Source organism: Pseudophryne corroboree, unplaced genomic scaffold, assembly GCF_028390025.1.
Source record: "Pseudophryne corroboree isolate aPseCor3 unplaced genomic scaffold, aPseCor3.hap2 scaffold_396, whole genome shotgun sequence".
NCBI classification, from domain to species: domain Eukaryota; kingdom Metazoa; phylum Chordata; class Amphibia; order Anura; family Myobatrachidae; genus Pseudophryne; species Pseudophryne corroboree.
This window is the reverse complement of record NW_026970037.1, coordinates 421,516-435,449: the sequence shown is the minus strand read 5'-3', so window position 1 is coordinate 435,449 and position 13,934 is coordinate 421,516. Positions and strand designations below refer to the sequence as shown.

The window sequence follows — 13,934 nt, the reverse complement described above, 5'->3', positions numbered from 1 at the left end:
GCTGGGGAGGGTCGCTGTTCGGGCACCCCCCTGTCAAGTGAAAGAGATCCAACTGAGGCAGCACAAGGGAACTCTCGAAAGAAGAACAAGGCTAGAGGAAGATCTGAGACAAAGAAATTTGACTTTTACCAGAGCTGACCAGAGGAAAGCACAAACACAGTCCCCCACTACCACAAATAATGCAGTCGAGTTTCCCACATTTGGGAAAATCACAGGGGTCAGCATACCCAGAATGCAATGAATGAACCTCACCCTGGGAGAACAATCTTCATGACCATGGTATCTCCTATGCAAAATAAGTATGATTTGGGATAGGGCTGGTGAGGGCCGCTGCTCAGGCACATCTCTGTCAAGTAAAGGAGATTCAACTGAGGCAGCACAAGGGAACTCTCATCTGGGGACAACAACTGCAGGGAGACCACATCTTTTCAGATGAACATGGGAGGGCGGAAGGCTGCCTAATACTGAAGCACCATCAAATATCAAACCATATGCAACAACTAGTACAAGCACTCCTTGGGGAAGGTCTGCAGCAGACGGATTTGCATACGGTGATGTTATCCAAGCAGTGGGCCAAAGTTGACTGGAACCCTCATCTGCATATGAAAAGAGAAAAGGGGCATGCAGGGCATGGCGGCCTTTTGCAGTGCTTGGATGACCCCTAGTTCGCATTAAACACCACCACCCTCCTTTGGTGTGGGGCTCATGTTGGCCATGCCCCATCCCCTGAAGCATTCAAGCTGATTTCTTGCAGCAGCTGGGCACTGTAACAGCTCCAGAGCTGTTCTGTAAGGCAAGTAAAAGGGTGTGGGCCCTGCAGCACCACCTGTTGTTCGCATTGTGCGTTGGAAGGCACAAATTAAGCAGACGGGAGGAGAAGTCAGGATAGTGCGCAAGGGCATACTTTTCTCTTAGTCCGGGGGCAAGGCTTCAAAATGGGGTCTGCAACGGAGGAGACACAGGGGGCGTGGTCACAGCAGCTTTTCTCTACAGCCTGCACCAGCAGGAGCCTACACCATTTTTTATGATCACGCTGAACTGCAGTGCGACTGCAATTACAGCATGGTCAAGAAGGGAGGCGTCATGCTGGGTGGCCATGCCCTGTCACTGTGCAGGAGCCAGCACAGCTCACACACTAGTCCCCGGGTGCAGCCCCCAACCCCCGGGACACCCGGAGCAACAAAATGTAGATTCAGGCCACCAGGCCACGCCCCTACCTATGAAACCATGCCTCCTTTTTACCATTGCGCTGTTTATCTGCGCGCACTGCATTACAATCTCCCTCGCTACCTTTCTGGGTGTCACCAGTGATAGTGACACCTCTGCCATGCTTGTAGCAGCTGGTCCTAAGATCTACGCCTCAAGCCCTGAGTGTTTGCCCTTGTGACTTGTTGATCATCATAGCGAAGCAGATGCTTACAGAAAACTGCAGGGGCTTAGATTGAAAATAAAAAAATTGATGGGTATAAGGTAGAGAGGAGCGGGTTCGGTTCTCCGAGAACCGAATTCCCCACGAACTCCACGTGGTTTACACTGGTCCGAGGCAGGCTCGGTTGTTCCCGCCTGACTCGGAAAACCTGAACAAGGGAAAATGTCATCATCCCGCTGTCGGATTCTTGCGAGATTCGGATTCCATATAAAGAGCTGCGCGTTGCTGCCATTTTTACTCGTGCATTGAAGAGAGAGCGGAGAGGACGTGGCTATGTTCTCTCAGTGGAAATCTCAATATCAGTGCTCAGTATCAGTGGTTACTTATTGCTGCTCAGTAATACTAGTAGTGTGTCTCTCCTGCTCAGTGTCAGTTCTCAGTAGTATCCTCATCAGTGCTCAGTATCACTGCTCATTGTCTTGTGCTGCATTGTGGTGCTCAGCATACTACAGTACATTACTAATAGTCCAGTGCTGCATCTTGCTGCTCAGTGTCAGTTCTAGTATCCTCATCAGTGCTCACTATCACTGCTCATTGCATTGTGGTGTTCTGTATACTACAGTAACATAGTAATATAGTATATATAGAGGAGCGGGTTCGGTTCTCCGAGAACCGAATTCCCGACGAACTCCACGTGGTTTACACTGGTCCGTGGCAGGCTCGGTTGTTCCCGCCTGACTATGAAAACCTGAACAAGGGAAAATGTCATCATCCCGCTGTCAGATTCTCGCGAGATTCGGATTCCATATAAAGAGCTGCGCGTTGCCGCCATTTTTACTCGTGCATTGAAGAGAGAGCGGAGAGGACGTGGCTATGTTCTCTCAGTGGAAATCTCAATATCAGTGCCCAGTATCAGTGGTTACTTATTGCTGCTCAGTAATACTAGTAGTGTGTCTCTCCTGCTCAGTGTCAGTTCTCAGTAGTATCCTCATCAGTGCTCAGTATCACTGCTCATTGTCTTGTGCTGCATTGTGGTGCTCAGCATACAACAGTACATTACTAATAGTCCAGTGCTGCATCTTGCTGCTCATGTTGGCTATGCCCCAGCCCCTGAAGCATTCAAGCTGATTTCTTGCAGCAGCTGGGCACTGTAACAGCTCCAGAGCTGCTCTGTAAGGCAAGTAAAAGGGTGTTGGCCCTGCAGCACTACCTGTAGTTTGCATTGTGCGTTGGAAGGCACAAAGTAAGCAGACAGGAGAAGTCAGGAGAGTGCACAAGGGCATAGAAGGCAGGGGCTCAAGAAAAGAGAAGTGGAAACAGACAGCAAACTAGGCTGGAGAGAGACCTGAGACAAAGAGATCTGAATTATACGAGTAGCCGACCAGAGGAAACACAAATTATGCAGTCAAGTGTCCCACATTTGGGGAAATCGTAGGAGCAGCACACCCAGAGTGCAATGGGTGAGCCTTGCCCTGGTAGAAGCACCTTCCTGATCATAGTATCTCACTTGGCAGGTAAGTAGGAGTTGGGCTTGAGCTGGGGAGGGTCGCTGCTCGGGCACCCCCCTGTCAAGAGAAGGAGATCCAACTGAGGCAGCACAAGGAAACTCTCAAAAAAAGAACAAGGCTAGAGGAAGATCTGAGACAAAGAAATCTGACTTTTACCAGAGCTGACCAGAGGAAAGCACAAACACAGTCCCCCACTACCACAAATAATGCAGTCGAGTTTCCCACATTTGGGGAAATCACAGGGGTCAGCATACCCAGAATGCAATGAATGAACCTCACCCTGGGAGAACAATCTTCATGACCATGGTATCTCCTATGCAAAATAAGTATGATTTGGGATAGGGCTGGGGAGGGCCGCTGCTCAGGCACATCTCTTTCAAGTAAAGGAGATTCAACTGAGGCAGCACAAGGGAACTCTCATCTGGGGACAACAACTGCAGGGAGAACACATATTTTCAGATGAACATGGGAGAGCTGAAGGCTGCCTAATACTGAAGCACCCCAAACAACAAACCAAATGCAACAACTAGTACAAGCATTCCTGGGGGAAGGTCTGCAGAAGACGGATTTGCATACGGTGATGTCATCCAAGCAGTGGGCCAAAGTTGGCTGGAACCCTCATCTGCATATGAAAAGAGAAAAGGGGTATGCAGGGCATGGCGACCTTTTGCGGCGCTTGGATGACCCTTAGTTCGCATTAAACACCTCCACCCTCCGTCGGTGTGGGGCTCATGTTGGCTATGCCCCAGCCCCTGAAGCATTCAAGCTGATTTCTTGCAGCAGCTGGGCACTGTAACAGCTCCAGAGCTGCTCTGAAAGGCAAGTAAAAGGGTGTGGGCCCTGCAGCACTACCTGTAGTTTGCATTGTGCGTTGGAAGGCACAAAGTAAGCAGACAGGAGAAGTCAGGAGAGTGCACAAGGGCATAGAAGGCAGCGGCTCAAGAAAAGAGAAGTGGAAACAGACAGCAAACTAGGCTGGAGAGAGACCTGAGACAAAGAGATCTGAATTATACGAGTAGCCGACTAGAGGAAACACAAATTATGCAGTCAAGTGTCCCACATTTGGGGAAATCGTAGGAGCAGCACACCCAGAGTGCAATGGGTGAGCCTTGCCCTGGGAGAAGCACCTTCCTGATCATAGTATCTCACCTGGCAGGTAAGTAGGAGTTGGGCTAGAGATGGGGAGGGTCGCTGCTCGGGCACCCCCCTGTCAAGTGAAGGAGATCCAACTGAGGCAGCACAAGGAAACTCTCGAAAAAAGAACAAGGCTAGAGGAAGATCTGAGACAAAGAAATCTGTCTTTTACCAGAGCTGACCAGAGGAAAGCACAAACACAGTCCCCCACTACCACAATTAATGCAGTCGAGTTTCCCACATTTGGGGAAATCACAGGGGTCAGCATACCCAGAATGCAATGAATGAACCTCACCCTGGGAGAACAATCTTCATGACCATGGAAACTTCTATGCAAAATAAGTATGATTTGGGATAGGGCTGGGGAGGGCCGCTGCTCAGGCACATCTCTGTCAAGTAAAGGAGATTCAACTGAGGCAGCACAAGGGAACTCTCATCTGGGGACAACAACTGCAGGGAGAACACATATTTTCAGATGAACATGGGAGGGCAGAAGGCTGCCTAATACTGAAGCACCCCCAAACAACAAACCAAATGTAACAACTAGTAAAAGCATTCCTGGGAGAAGGTCTGCAGAAGACGGATTTGCATACGGTGATGTCATCCAAGCAGTGGGCCAAAGTTGTCTGGAACCCTCATCTGCATATGAAAAGAGAAAAGGGTAATGCAGGGCATGGCGGCCTTTTGCGGTGCTTGGATGACCCCTAGTTCGCATTAAATACCTCCACCCTCCTTCGGTGTGGGGCTCATGTTGGCTATGCCCCAGCCCCTGAAGCATTCAAGCTGATTTCTTGCAGCAGCTGGGCACTGTAACAGCTCCAGAGCTGCTCTGTACGGCAAGTAAAAGGGTGTGGGCCCTGCAGCACTACCTGTAGTTCGCATTGTGCGTTGGAAGGCACAAAGTAAGCAGACGGGAGAAGTCAGGATAGTGCGCAAGGGCATAGAAGGGAGCGGCTCAAGAAAACAGAAGTGGAAACAGACAGCAAACTAGGCTGGAGAGAGACCTGAGACAAAGAGATCTGAATTATACGAGAGCCGACCAGGGGAAACACAAATTATGCAGTCAAGTTTCCCACATTTGGGGAAATCGCAGGAGCAGCACACCCAGAGTGCAATGGGTGAGCCTTGCCCTGGGAGAAGCACCTTCATGATCATAGTATCTCACCTGGCAGGTATGTAGGAGTTGGGCTAGAGCTGGGGAGGGTCGCTGCTCGGGTACCCCCCTGTCAAGTGAAGGAGGTCAAACTGAGGCAGCACAATGGAACTCTCGAAAGAAGAACAAGGCTAGAGGAAGATCTGAGACAAAGAAATCTGACTTTTACCAGAGCTGACCAGAGGAAAACACAAACACAGTCCCCCACTACCACAAATAATGCAGTTGAGTTTCCCACATTTGGGGAAATCACAGGGGTCAGCATACCCAGAATGCAATGAATGAACCTCACCCTGGGAGAACAATCTTTATGACCATGGTATCTCCTATGCAAAATAAGTATGATTTGAGATAGGGCTGGGGAGGGCCGCTGCTCAGGCACATCTCTGTCAAGTAAAGGAGATTCAACTGAGGCAGCACAAGGGAACTCTCATCTGGGGACAACAACTGCCGGGAGAACACATATTTTCAGATGAACATGGGAGGGCAGAAGGCTGCCTAATACTGAAGCACGCCCAAACAACAAACCAAATGCAACAACTAGTACAAGCATTCCTGGGAGAAGGTCTGCAGAAGACGGATTTGCATACGGTGATGTCATCCAAGCAGTGGGCCAAAGTTGGCTGGAACCCTCATCTGCATATGTTGAAGATACAATTTGTGAATTGCATTTAACACTATCTCCCTTTCCTGGGGAGAAGATGGTAGGGCCGATTTGAAAAACCGGCGAGGAGGCACCTCTTCGAATTTCAGCTTGTAACCCTGAGAAACAATTTCTATTGCCTAGGGATCCACCTGCGAATGAACCCAGATGTGGCTGAAAACTCGAAGACGTGCCCCCAACTGGGCGGACTCCTTTAGCGGAGCCCCAGCGTCATGCGGTGGATTTTGTAGAGGCCGGGGAGGACTTCTGTTCCTGGGAACTAGCTGTGTTGTGCAGCTTCTTCCCTCTGCCCTTACCTCTGGCAAGAAAGGACGCACCTCGTACTTTCTTGTTTCTCTGTGATCGAAAGGACTGTATTTGATAATGTGGTGCTTTCTTAGGCTGTGAGGGAATATAAGGCAAAAAATTTGATTTACCAGCTGTAGCTGTGGAGACTAGGTCTGAGAGACCTTCCCCAAACAATTCCTCACCCCTGTAAGGTAAAACCTCCATATGCCTTTTTGAGTCGGCATCACCTGTCCATTGCCGGGTCCATAGGACTCGTCTAGCAGAAATCGACATAGCGTTTATTCTAGAACCCAGTAGACTAATGTCACTTTGAGCATCTCTCATATATAGGACAGCATCTTTTATATGCCCTATGGTCAATAACATAGCATCCTTATCTAGGGTCTCAATCTCTGCTGATAAGGTATCTGTCCATGCTGCCACCGCGCTACAACCCCGGCCGACGCAATTGCCGGTCTGAGTAAGGTACCAGAATGTGTGTAAATGGACTTTAGGGTAACCTCCTGCTTGCGGTCAGCAGGGTCCCTGATGGTAGCCGTATCCTGGGATGGCAGCGCTACCTTTTTGGATAAGCGTGTCAATGCTTTATCCACCCTAGGGGAGGATTCCCACCGTATCCTGTCCATTGGCGGGAAAGGATACGCCATAAGAATCCTTTTGGGAATCTGCAGCTTTTTGTCTGGAGATTCCCAAGCTTTTTCACATAATTCGTTCAACTCATGTGAGGAGGGAAAGGTTATCTCAGGTTTCTTTCCCTTATACATGTGTACCCTCGTGTCAGGGACAGGGGACTCTGTGATGTGCAAAACATCTTTTATTGCAATAATCATATATCGAATACATTTAGCCAATTTTGGCTGTAACTTTGCATCATCGTAGTCGACACTGGAGTCAGAATCTGTGTCGGTATCTGTGTCAACTATTTGGGATAGTGGGCGCTTTTGAGACCCCGAAGGTCCCTGCGACATAGGGACAGGCATGGGTTGACTCCCTGACTGTTCCCTAGCTTCAGCTTTGTCTAATCTCTTGTGTAATAAGTTTACATTAGCACTTAAAACATTCCACATATCCATCCAGTCAGGTGTCGGCGTTGTCGATGGAGACACCACATTAATTTGCTCCTGCTCCTCTCTAGGAGAGCCTTCTACCTCAGACATGTCGACACACGTGTACCGACACACCATACACTCAGGGAATCCTCTTATCTGAGGACAGTTCCCCAACAAGGCCCTTTGGAGAGACAGAGAGAGAGAGTATGCCAGCACACACCCCAGCGCTATATGACCCAGGAAAAAAACACAATAATTTTATGTTTACCCAGTAGCGCTGTATTTCCATATATATATGCGCCTAATTATGTGCCCCCCTCTTCTTTAAGACCCTCTTTCTACCGTGGTATAAGCAGGGGAGAGTCCGTGGAGCTTCCCCTCAGCGGTGCTGTGGAGAAAATGGCGCTGGTGAGTGCTGAGGGAGAAGCCCCACCCCCTCAGCGACGGGCTTCTGTCCCGCTCAAATATAGTAAAAAAATGGCGGGGGCTCTTATATATATATATACAGTGCCTAGCTGCATATATATTTATTTTGCCAAAGAGAGGTCTATATTGCTGCCCAGGGCGTCCCCCCTGCGCCCTTCACCCTTACACTGACTGCCGTGTGTGAGGTGTATTGGAGCAATGGAGCACAGCTTTACTGCTGTGCGTTACCTCAGTGAAGATCATGAAGTCTTCCGCCGCCTCTGAAGTCTTCTTTTCTTCTCATACTCACCCGGCTTCTATCTTCCGGCTCTGCGAGGGGGACGGCGGCGCGGCTCTGGGACGGACGGCGAGGGTGAGACCTGCGTACCGATCCCTCTGGAGCTAATGCTGTACAGTAGCCTAAGAAGCAGAGCCTATCAACTCACAGAAGTAGGTGTGCATCTCTCCCCTCCGCCCCTCGATGCAGGGAGTCTGTTGCCAGCAGGCTCCCTGAAAATAAAAAAATCTAACAAATATACTTTCTGTCAGGAAACTCAGGAGAGCTCCCTGAAAAGCACCCAGTCTCCTCTGGGCACAGTAGTAAACTGAGGTCTGGAGGAGGGGCATAGAGGGAGGAGCCAGTGCACACCCAGATCTAAAGTCTTTCTTAAAGTGCCCATGTCTCCTGCGGAGCCCGTCTATCCCCCATGGTCCTTACGGAATCCCCAGCATCCTCTAGGACGTAAGAGAAAAATTATGCTGGCAGAAAAATCCAATTGAGTGATTAAACAGCTCCAGAGCTGCTCTGTAAGGCAAGTAAAAGGGTGTGGGCCCTGCAGCACTACCTGTAGTTTGCATTGTGCATTGGAAGCCTAGTTTGCTGTCTGTTTCCACTTCTTTTTTCTTGAGCCCCTCCCGTCTATACCCTTGTGCACTATCCTGACTTCTCCTCCCGTCTGCTTACTTTGTGCCTTCCAATGCACAATGCAAACTACAGGTAGTGCTGCAGGGCCCACACCCTTTTACTTGCCTTACAGAGCAGCTCTTGAGCTGTTACAGTGCCCAGCTGCTGCAAGAAATCAGCGTGAATGCTTCAGGGGCTGGGGCATGGCCAACATGAGCCCCACACCGAAGGAGGGTGGGGGTGTTTAATGCGAACTAGGGGTCTCGCACAATGCGAACTACAGGTATTGCTGCAGGGCCCACACCCTTTTACTTGCCTTACAGAGCAGCTCTGGAGCTGTTACAGTGCCCAGCTGCTGCAAGAAATCAGCTTGAATCCTTCAGGGGCTGGGGCATAGCCAACATGAGCCCCACACCGACGGAGGGTGGAGGTGTTTAATGCGAACTAGGGGTCATCCAAGTGCCGCAAAAGGCCGCCATGCCCTGCACACCCCTTTTCTCTTTTCATATGCAGACGAGGGTTGAAGCCAACTTTGACCCACTGCTTGGATGACATCGCCATATGCAAATCCATCTGCTGCAGGCCTTCCCCCAGGAATGCTTGCACTAGTTGTTGCATTTGGTTTGTTGTTTGGGGGTGCTTCAGTATTAGGCAGCCTTCTGCCCTCCCATGTTCATCTGAAAATATGTGTTCTCCCTGCAGTTGTTGTCCCCAGATGAGAGTTCCCTTGTGCTGCCTCAGTTGAATCTCCTTTACTTGACAGAGATGTGCCTGAGCAGCGGCCCTCCCCAGCCCTATCCCAAATCATACTTATTTTGCATAGGAGATACCATGGTCATGAAGACTGTTCTCCCAGGGTGCGGTTCATTCATTGCATTCTGGGTATGCTGACCTCTGTGATTTCCCCAAATGTGGGAAACTCGACTGCATTATTTAATGCGAACTAGGGGTCATCCAAGCACCGCAAAAGGCCGCCATGCCCTGCATACCCCTTTTCTCTTTTCATAAGCAGACGAGGTTTGAAGCCAACTTTGACCCAATGCTTGGATGACATCACTTGCTGCCTTTCCAATGAAGCAAGTTTAATTTAATAATAGGTGAAAAACCATCCCTACAAAGGTGTTAATCAGATACTTGGCTTTGTGGACACTTTTCAGAGCACAAATTTGTTAGCATAAAAATAAAGCCAGAAAATGAAGAGCTGTTTAATCACTCAATTGGATTTTTCTGCCAGCATATTTCTTTTTCTCTGCAACCCACTGCTAAATTGTGCTTCCTAGCTGTTTTTATAAAATCACTGAATCAAATCTAACTCTGATTACATCAGAGAAGGCCAGGTACCCTACACCATAACAGGGGGTTTGAAATTTTGACTTGTCTACTTAAAGATCACCAAAATCTGATAACAAGGTCAATTAAGTCCCTGGGTGGGATTGAACCACCAACCTTTTGGTTAATAGCCTTACACACTAACTGATTGCGCCACAGCGACACTTTGCAAAAGTACATACTGACAAAGGCTAATAAGCATTCATCTAGAACGATTCCTAGAAACATTTTAAAAAGTCAATAATGTGGAGAGTTTTTGTAAGATGTTTCTTCCATCAACCAATGAAGAAACACATTGGTACTTTCCCATGATGAGTGAGTGCTTCAGGATCTTTTGCACTTACATGTGCAGCAGAGTACTGTAATGGAAGCATGCTGGGTCCATAACCCAGAGGTAGGCATATTGAAACTATCCTCTGCTATATGCATTTTTTTTTGTTAATTAAAGTAATCCAAAACTGGGATTGATATTTTTGCTCTTTTATTTTTACTTAAAGTACAATAACTTTTACCATTTTAATTTGTTTTAATAGTATATTGACAGTATTGTTTTCTTTCAAAAATCCAATTAATTTTCTTTACCCGATTATTAAAATGGTAATTGACAAAAACAAACTACATTGTCACCAGAAGAGCAATACAAAATGTACAAGTGATATATTAAAATCATCTTTCCAGCTTGAATTTCAATGATGCATTGGGGCAACGATTTTGTGAGAAACATCTTCACCCTTAAATAAAGATTTTCTTAATTCCTTACCTGTGTGCTAATTAGATATCACCTTGTTTTCACATTAAACAGACTTCCACATGAGAAAACAGCAAAGATGCAGTGGCGTTAATGTTTCCTGGTGTCAACCTGTATTATTTCCGTAGATATTGAAATGAGGATGCATCTTGCTGCCTTTCCAATGAAGCAAGTTTAATTTAGTAATAGGTGAAAAACCATCCCTACAAAGATGTTAATCAGATACTTGGCTTTGTGGACACTTTTCAGAGAACAAATTTGTAATCATAAAAATAAAGCCAGAAAATGAAGAGCTGTTTAATCACTCAATTGGATTTTTCTGCCAGCATTTTTCTTTTTCTCTGCAACCCACTGCTAAATTGTGCTTCCTAGCTGTTTTTTTATAAAATCACTTAATCAAATCTAACTCTGATTACATCAGAGAAGGCCAGGTACCCTATACCATAAGAGGGGGTTTGCAATTTTGACTTGTCTACTTAAATATCACCAAAATGTGATCACAAGGTCAATTACGTCCCTGGGTGGGATTGAACCACCAACCTTTTGATAAATAGCTGAACACACTAACCGATTGCGCCACAGAGACACTTTGCAAAAAGCACATACTGACAAAGACTAATAAGCATTCATCTAGAACGTTTCCTAGAAAAACTTTAAAAAGTCAATAATCTGGAGAGTTTTTGTAAGATGTTTCACCAGCAACCAATGAAGAAACACATTAGTACTTTCGCATGATGAGTGAGTGCTTCAGGATCTCTTGCACTTACATGTGCAGCAGAGTACTGCAATGGAAGCATGCTGGGCCCATAACCCAGAGGTAGGCAGATTGAAACTATCCTTTGCTATATGCATTTTTTTTTTGTTCATTAAAGTAATCCAAAACTGGGATTGATATTTTAGCTTTTATTTTTACTTAAAGTACAATAACTTTTACCATTTTAATTTGTTTTAATAGTATATTGACAGTATTGTTTTCTTTCAAAAATCCAATTAATTTTCTTTATCCGATTATTAAAATGGTAATTGACAAAAACAAACTACATTGTCACCAGAAGAGCAATACAAAATGTACAAGTGATATATTAAAATCATCTTTCCAGCTTGAATTTCAATGATGCATTGGGGCAACGATTTTGTGAGAAACATCTTCACCCTTAAATAAAGATTTTCTTAATTCCTTACCTGTGTGCTAATTAGATATCACCTTGTTTTCACATTAAACAGACTTCCACATGAGAAAGCAGCAAGGATGCAGTGGCGTTAATGTTTCCTGGTGTCAACCTGTATTATTTCAGTAGATATTGAAATGAGGATGCATCTTGCTGCCTTTCCAATGAAGCAAGTTTAATTTAGTAATAGGTGAAAAACCATCCCTACAAATATGTTAATCAGATACTTGGCTTTGTGGACACTTTTCAGAGAACAAATTCGTTAGCATAAAAATAAAGCCAGAAAATGAAGAGCTGTTTAATCACTCAATTGGATTTTTCTGCCAGCATATTTCTTTTTCTCTGCAACCCACTGCTAAATTGTGCTTCCTAGCTGTTTTTTTTATAAAATCACTGATTCAAATCTAACTCTGATTACATCAGAGTAGGCCAGGTACCCTACACCATAAGAAGGGGGTTTGAAATTTTGACTTGTCTACTTAAAGATCACCAAAATCTGATAACAAGGTCAATTACATCCCTGGGTGGGATTGAACCACCAACCCTTTGATTAATAACCAAACACACTAACAGATTGCGCCACAGAGACACTTTACAAACGTCCGTACTGACAAAGGCTAATAAGCATTCATCTAGAACGTTTCCTAGAAAAACTTTAAAAAGTCAATAATCTGGAGAGTTTTTGTAAGATGTTTCTTCCATCAACCAACGAAGAAACACATTGGTACTTTCCCATGATGAGTGAGTGCTTCAGGATCTCTTGCACTTACATGTGCAGCAGAGTACTGCAATGGAAAAATGCTGGGCCCATAACCCAGAGGTAGGCAGATTGAAACTATCCTCTGCTATATGCATTTTTTTTGTTAATTAAAGTAATCCAAAACTGGGATTGATATTTTTGCTCTTTTATTTTTACTTAAAGTACAATAACTTTTACCATTTTAATTTGTTTTAATAGTATATTGACAGTATTGTTTTCTTTCAAAAATCCACTTAATTTTCTTTACCCTATTATTAAAATGGTAATTGACAAAAACAAACTACATTGTCACCAGAAGAGCAATACAAAATGTACAAGTGATATATTAAAATCATCTTTCCAGCTTGAATTTCAATGATGCATTGGGGCAACGATTTTGTGAGAAACACCTTCACCCTTAAATAAAGATTTTCTTAATTCCTTACCTGTGTGCTAATTAGATATCACCTTGTTTTCACATTAAACAGACTTCCACATGCGAAAGCAGCAAGGATGCAGTGGCGTTAATGTTTCCTGGTGTCAACCTGTATTATTTCAGTAGACATTGAAATGAGGATGCATCTTGCTGCCTTTCCAATGAAGCAAGTTTAATTTAGTAATAGGTGAAAAACCATCCCTACAAAGGTGTTAATCAGAGACTTGGCTTTGTGGACACTTTTCAGAGAACAAATTTGTTAGCATAAAAATAAAGCCAGAAAATGAAGAGCTGTTTAATCACTCAATTGGATTTTTTTGCCAGCATATTTCTTTTTCTCTGCAACCCACTGCTAAATTGTGCTTCCTAGCTGTTTTTATAAAATCACTGAATCAAATCTAACTCTGATTACATCAGAGAAGGCCAGGTACCCTACACCATAACAGGGGGTTTGAAATTTTGACTTGTCTACTTAAATATCACCAAAATCTGATAACAAGGTCAATTACGTCCCTTAGTGGGATTGAACCACCAACCTTTTGATTAATAACCATACACACTGAGGCAGCACAAGGGAACTCTCGAAAGAAGAACAAGGCTAGAGGAAGAACTGAAACAAAGAAATCTGACTTTTACTAGAGCTGACCAGAGGAAAGCACAAACACAGTCCCCCACTACCACAAATAATGCAGTTGAGTTTCCCACATTTGGGGAAATCACATGGGTCAGCATACCCAGAATGCAATGAATGAACCTCACCCTGGGAGAACAATCTTCAAGACCATGGTCTCTCCTATGCAAAATAAGTATGATTTGGGATAGGGCTGGGGAGGGCCGCTGCTCAGGCACATCTCTGTCAAGTAAAGGAGATTCAACTGAGGCAGCACAAGGGAACTCTCATCTGGGGACAACAACTGCAGGGAGAACACATATTTTCAGATGAACATGGGAGGGCAGAAGGCTGCCTAATACTGAAGCACCCCCAAACAACAAACCAAATGCAACAACTAGTGCAAGCATTCCTGGGGGAAGGCCTGCA

At 45.5% G+C, this 13,934-nt stretch overlaps 8 non-coding genes and 1 pseudogene across 8 annotated transcripts; 1 reads left to right on the top strand and 8 right to left on the bottom strand.

Moving 5' to 3' along the window:
- Positions 1 to 139: 139 nt before the first annotated feature.
- On the bottom strand, positions 140 to 303 carry LOC135023315 (U1 spliceosomal RNA). Its single transcript, XR_010220291.1, has one exon. It is a non-coding gene; the product is annotated as a U1 spliceosomal RNA (small nuclear RNA).
- A 2,424-nt stretch (positions 304 to 2,727) lies between these two features.
- LOC135023346 (U1 spliceosomal RNA) lies at positions 2,728 to 2,891 on the bottom strand. The gene has a single exon (XR_010220314.1). It is a non-coding gene; the product is annotated as a U1 spliceosomal RNA (small nuclear RNA).
- A 152-nt stretch (positions 2,892 to 3,043) lies between these two features.
- Positions 3,044 to 3,207, bottom strand: LOC135023145 (U1 spliceosomal RNA). The gene has a single exon (XR_010220151.1). It is a non-coding gene; the product is annotated as a U1 spliceosomal RNA (small nuclear RNA).
- Positions 3,208 to 3,877: 670 nt separating this feature from the next.
- LOC135023283 (U1 spliceosomal RNA) lies at positions 3,878 to 4,041 on the bottom strand. Its single transcript, XR_010220280.1, has one exon. It is a non-coding gene; the product is annotated as a U1 spliceosomal RNA (small nuclear RNA).
- Positions 4,042 to 4,193: 152 nt separating this feature from the next.
- Positions 4,194 to 4,357, bottom strand: LOC135023135 (U1 spliceosomal RNA). Its single transcript, XR_010220141.1, has one exon. It is a non-coding gene; the product is annotated as a U1 spliceosomal RNA (small nuclear RNA).
- Positions 4,358 to 5,028: 671 nt separating this feature from the next.
- LOC135023254 (U1 spliceosomal RNA) lies at positions 5,029 to 5,191 on the bottom strand. Its single transcript, XR_010220256.1, has one exon. It is a non-coding gene; the product is annotated as a U1 spliceosomal RNA (small nuclear RNA).
- Positions 5,192 to 5,343: 152 nt separating this feature from the next.
- LOC135023026 (U1 spliceosomal RNA) lies at positions 5,344 to 5,507 on the bottom strand. The gene has a single exon (XR_010220035.1). It is a non-coding gene; the product is annotated as a U1 spliceosomal RNA (small nuclear RNA).
- Positions 5,508 to 9,280: 3,773 nt separating this feature from the next.
- Positions 9,281 to 9,459, top strand: LOC135023370 (U1 spliceosomal RNA; annotated as a pseudogene).
- Positions 9,460 to 13,541: 4,082 nt separating this feature from the next.
- Positions 13,542 to 13,705, bottom strand: LOC135023061 (U1 spliceosomal RNA). Its single transcript, XR_010220070.1, has one exon. It is a non-coding gene; the product is annotated as a U1 spliceosomal RNA (small nuclear RNA).
- Positions 13,706 to 13,934: the final 229 nt, after the last annotated feature.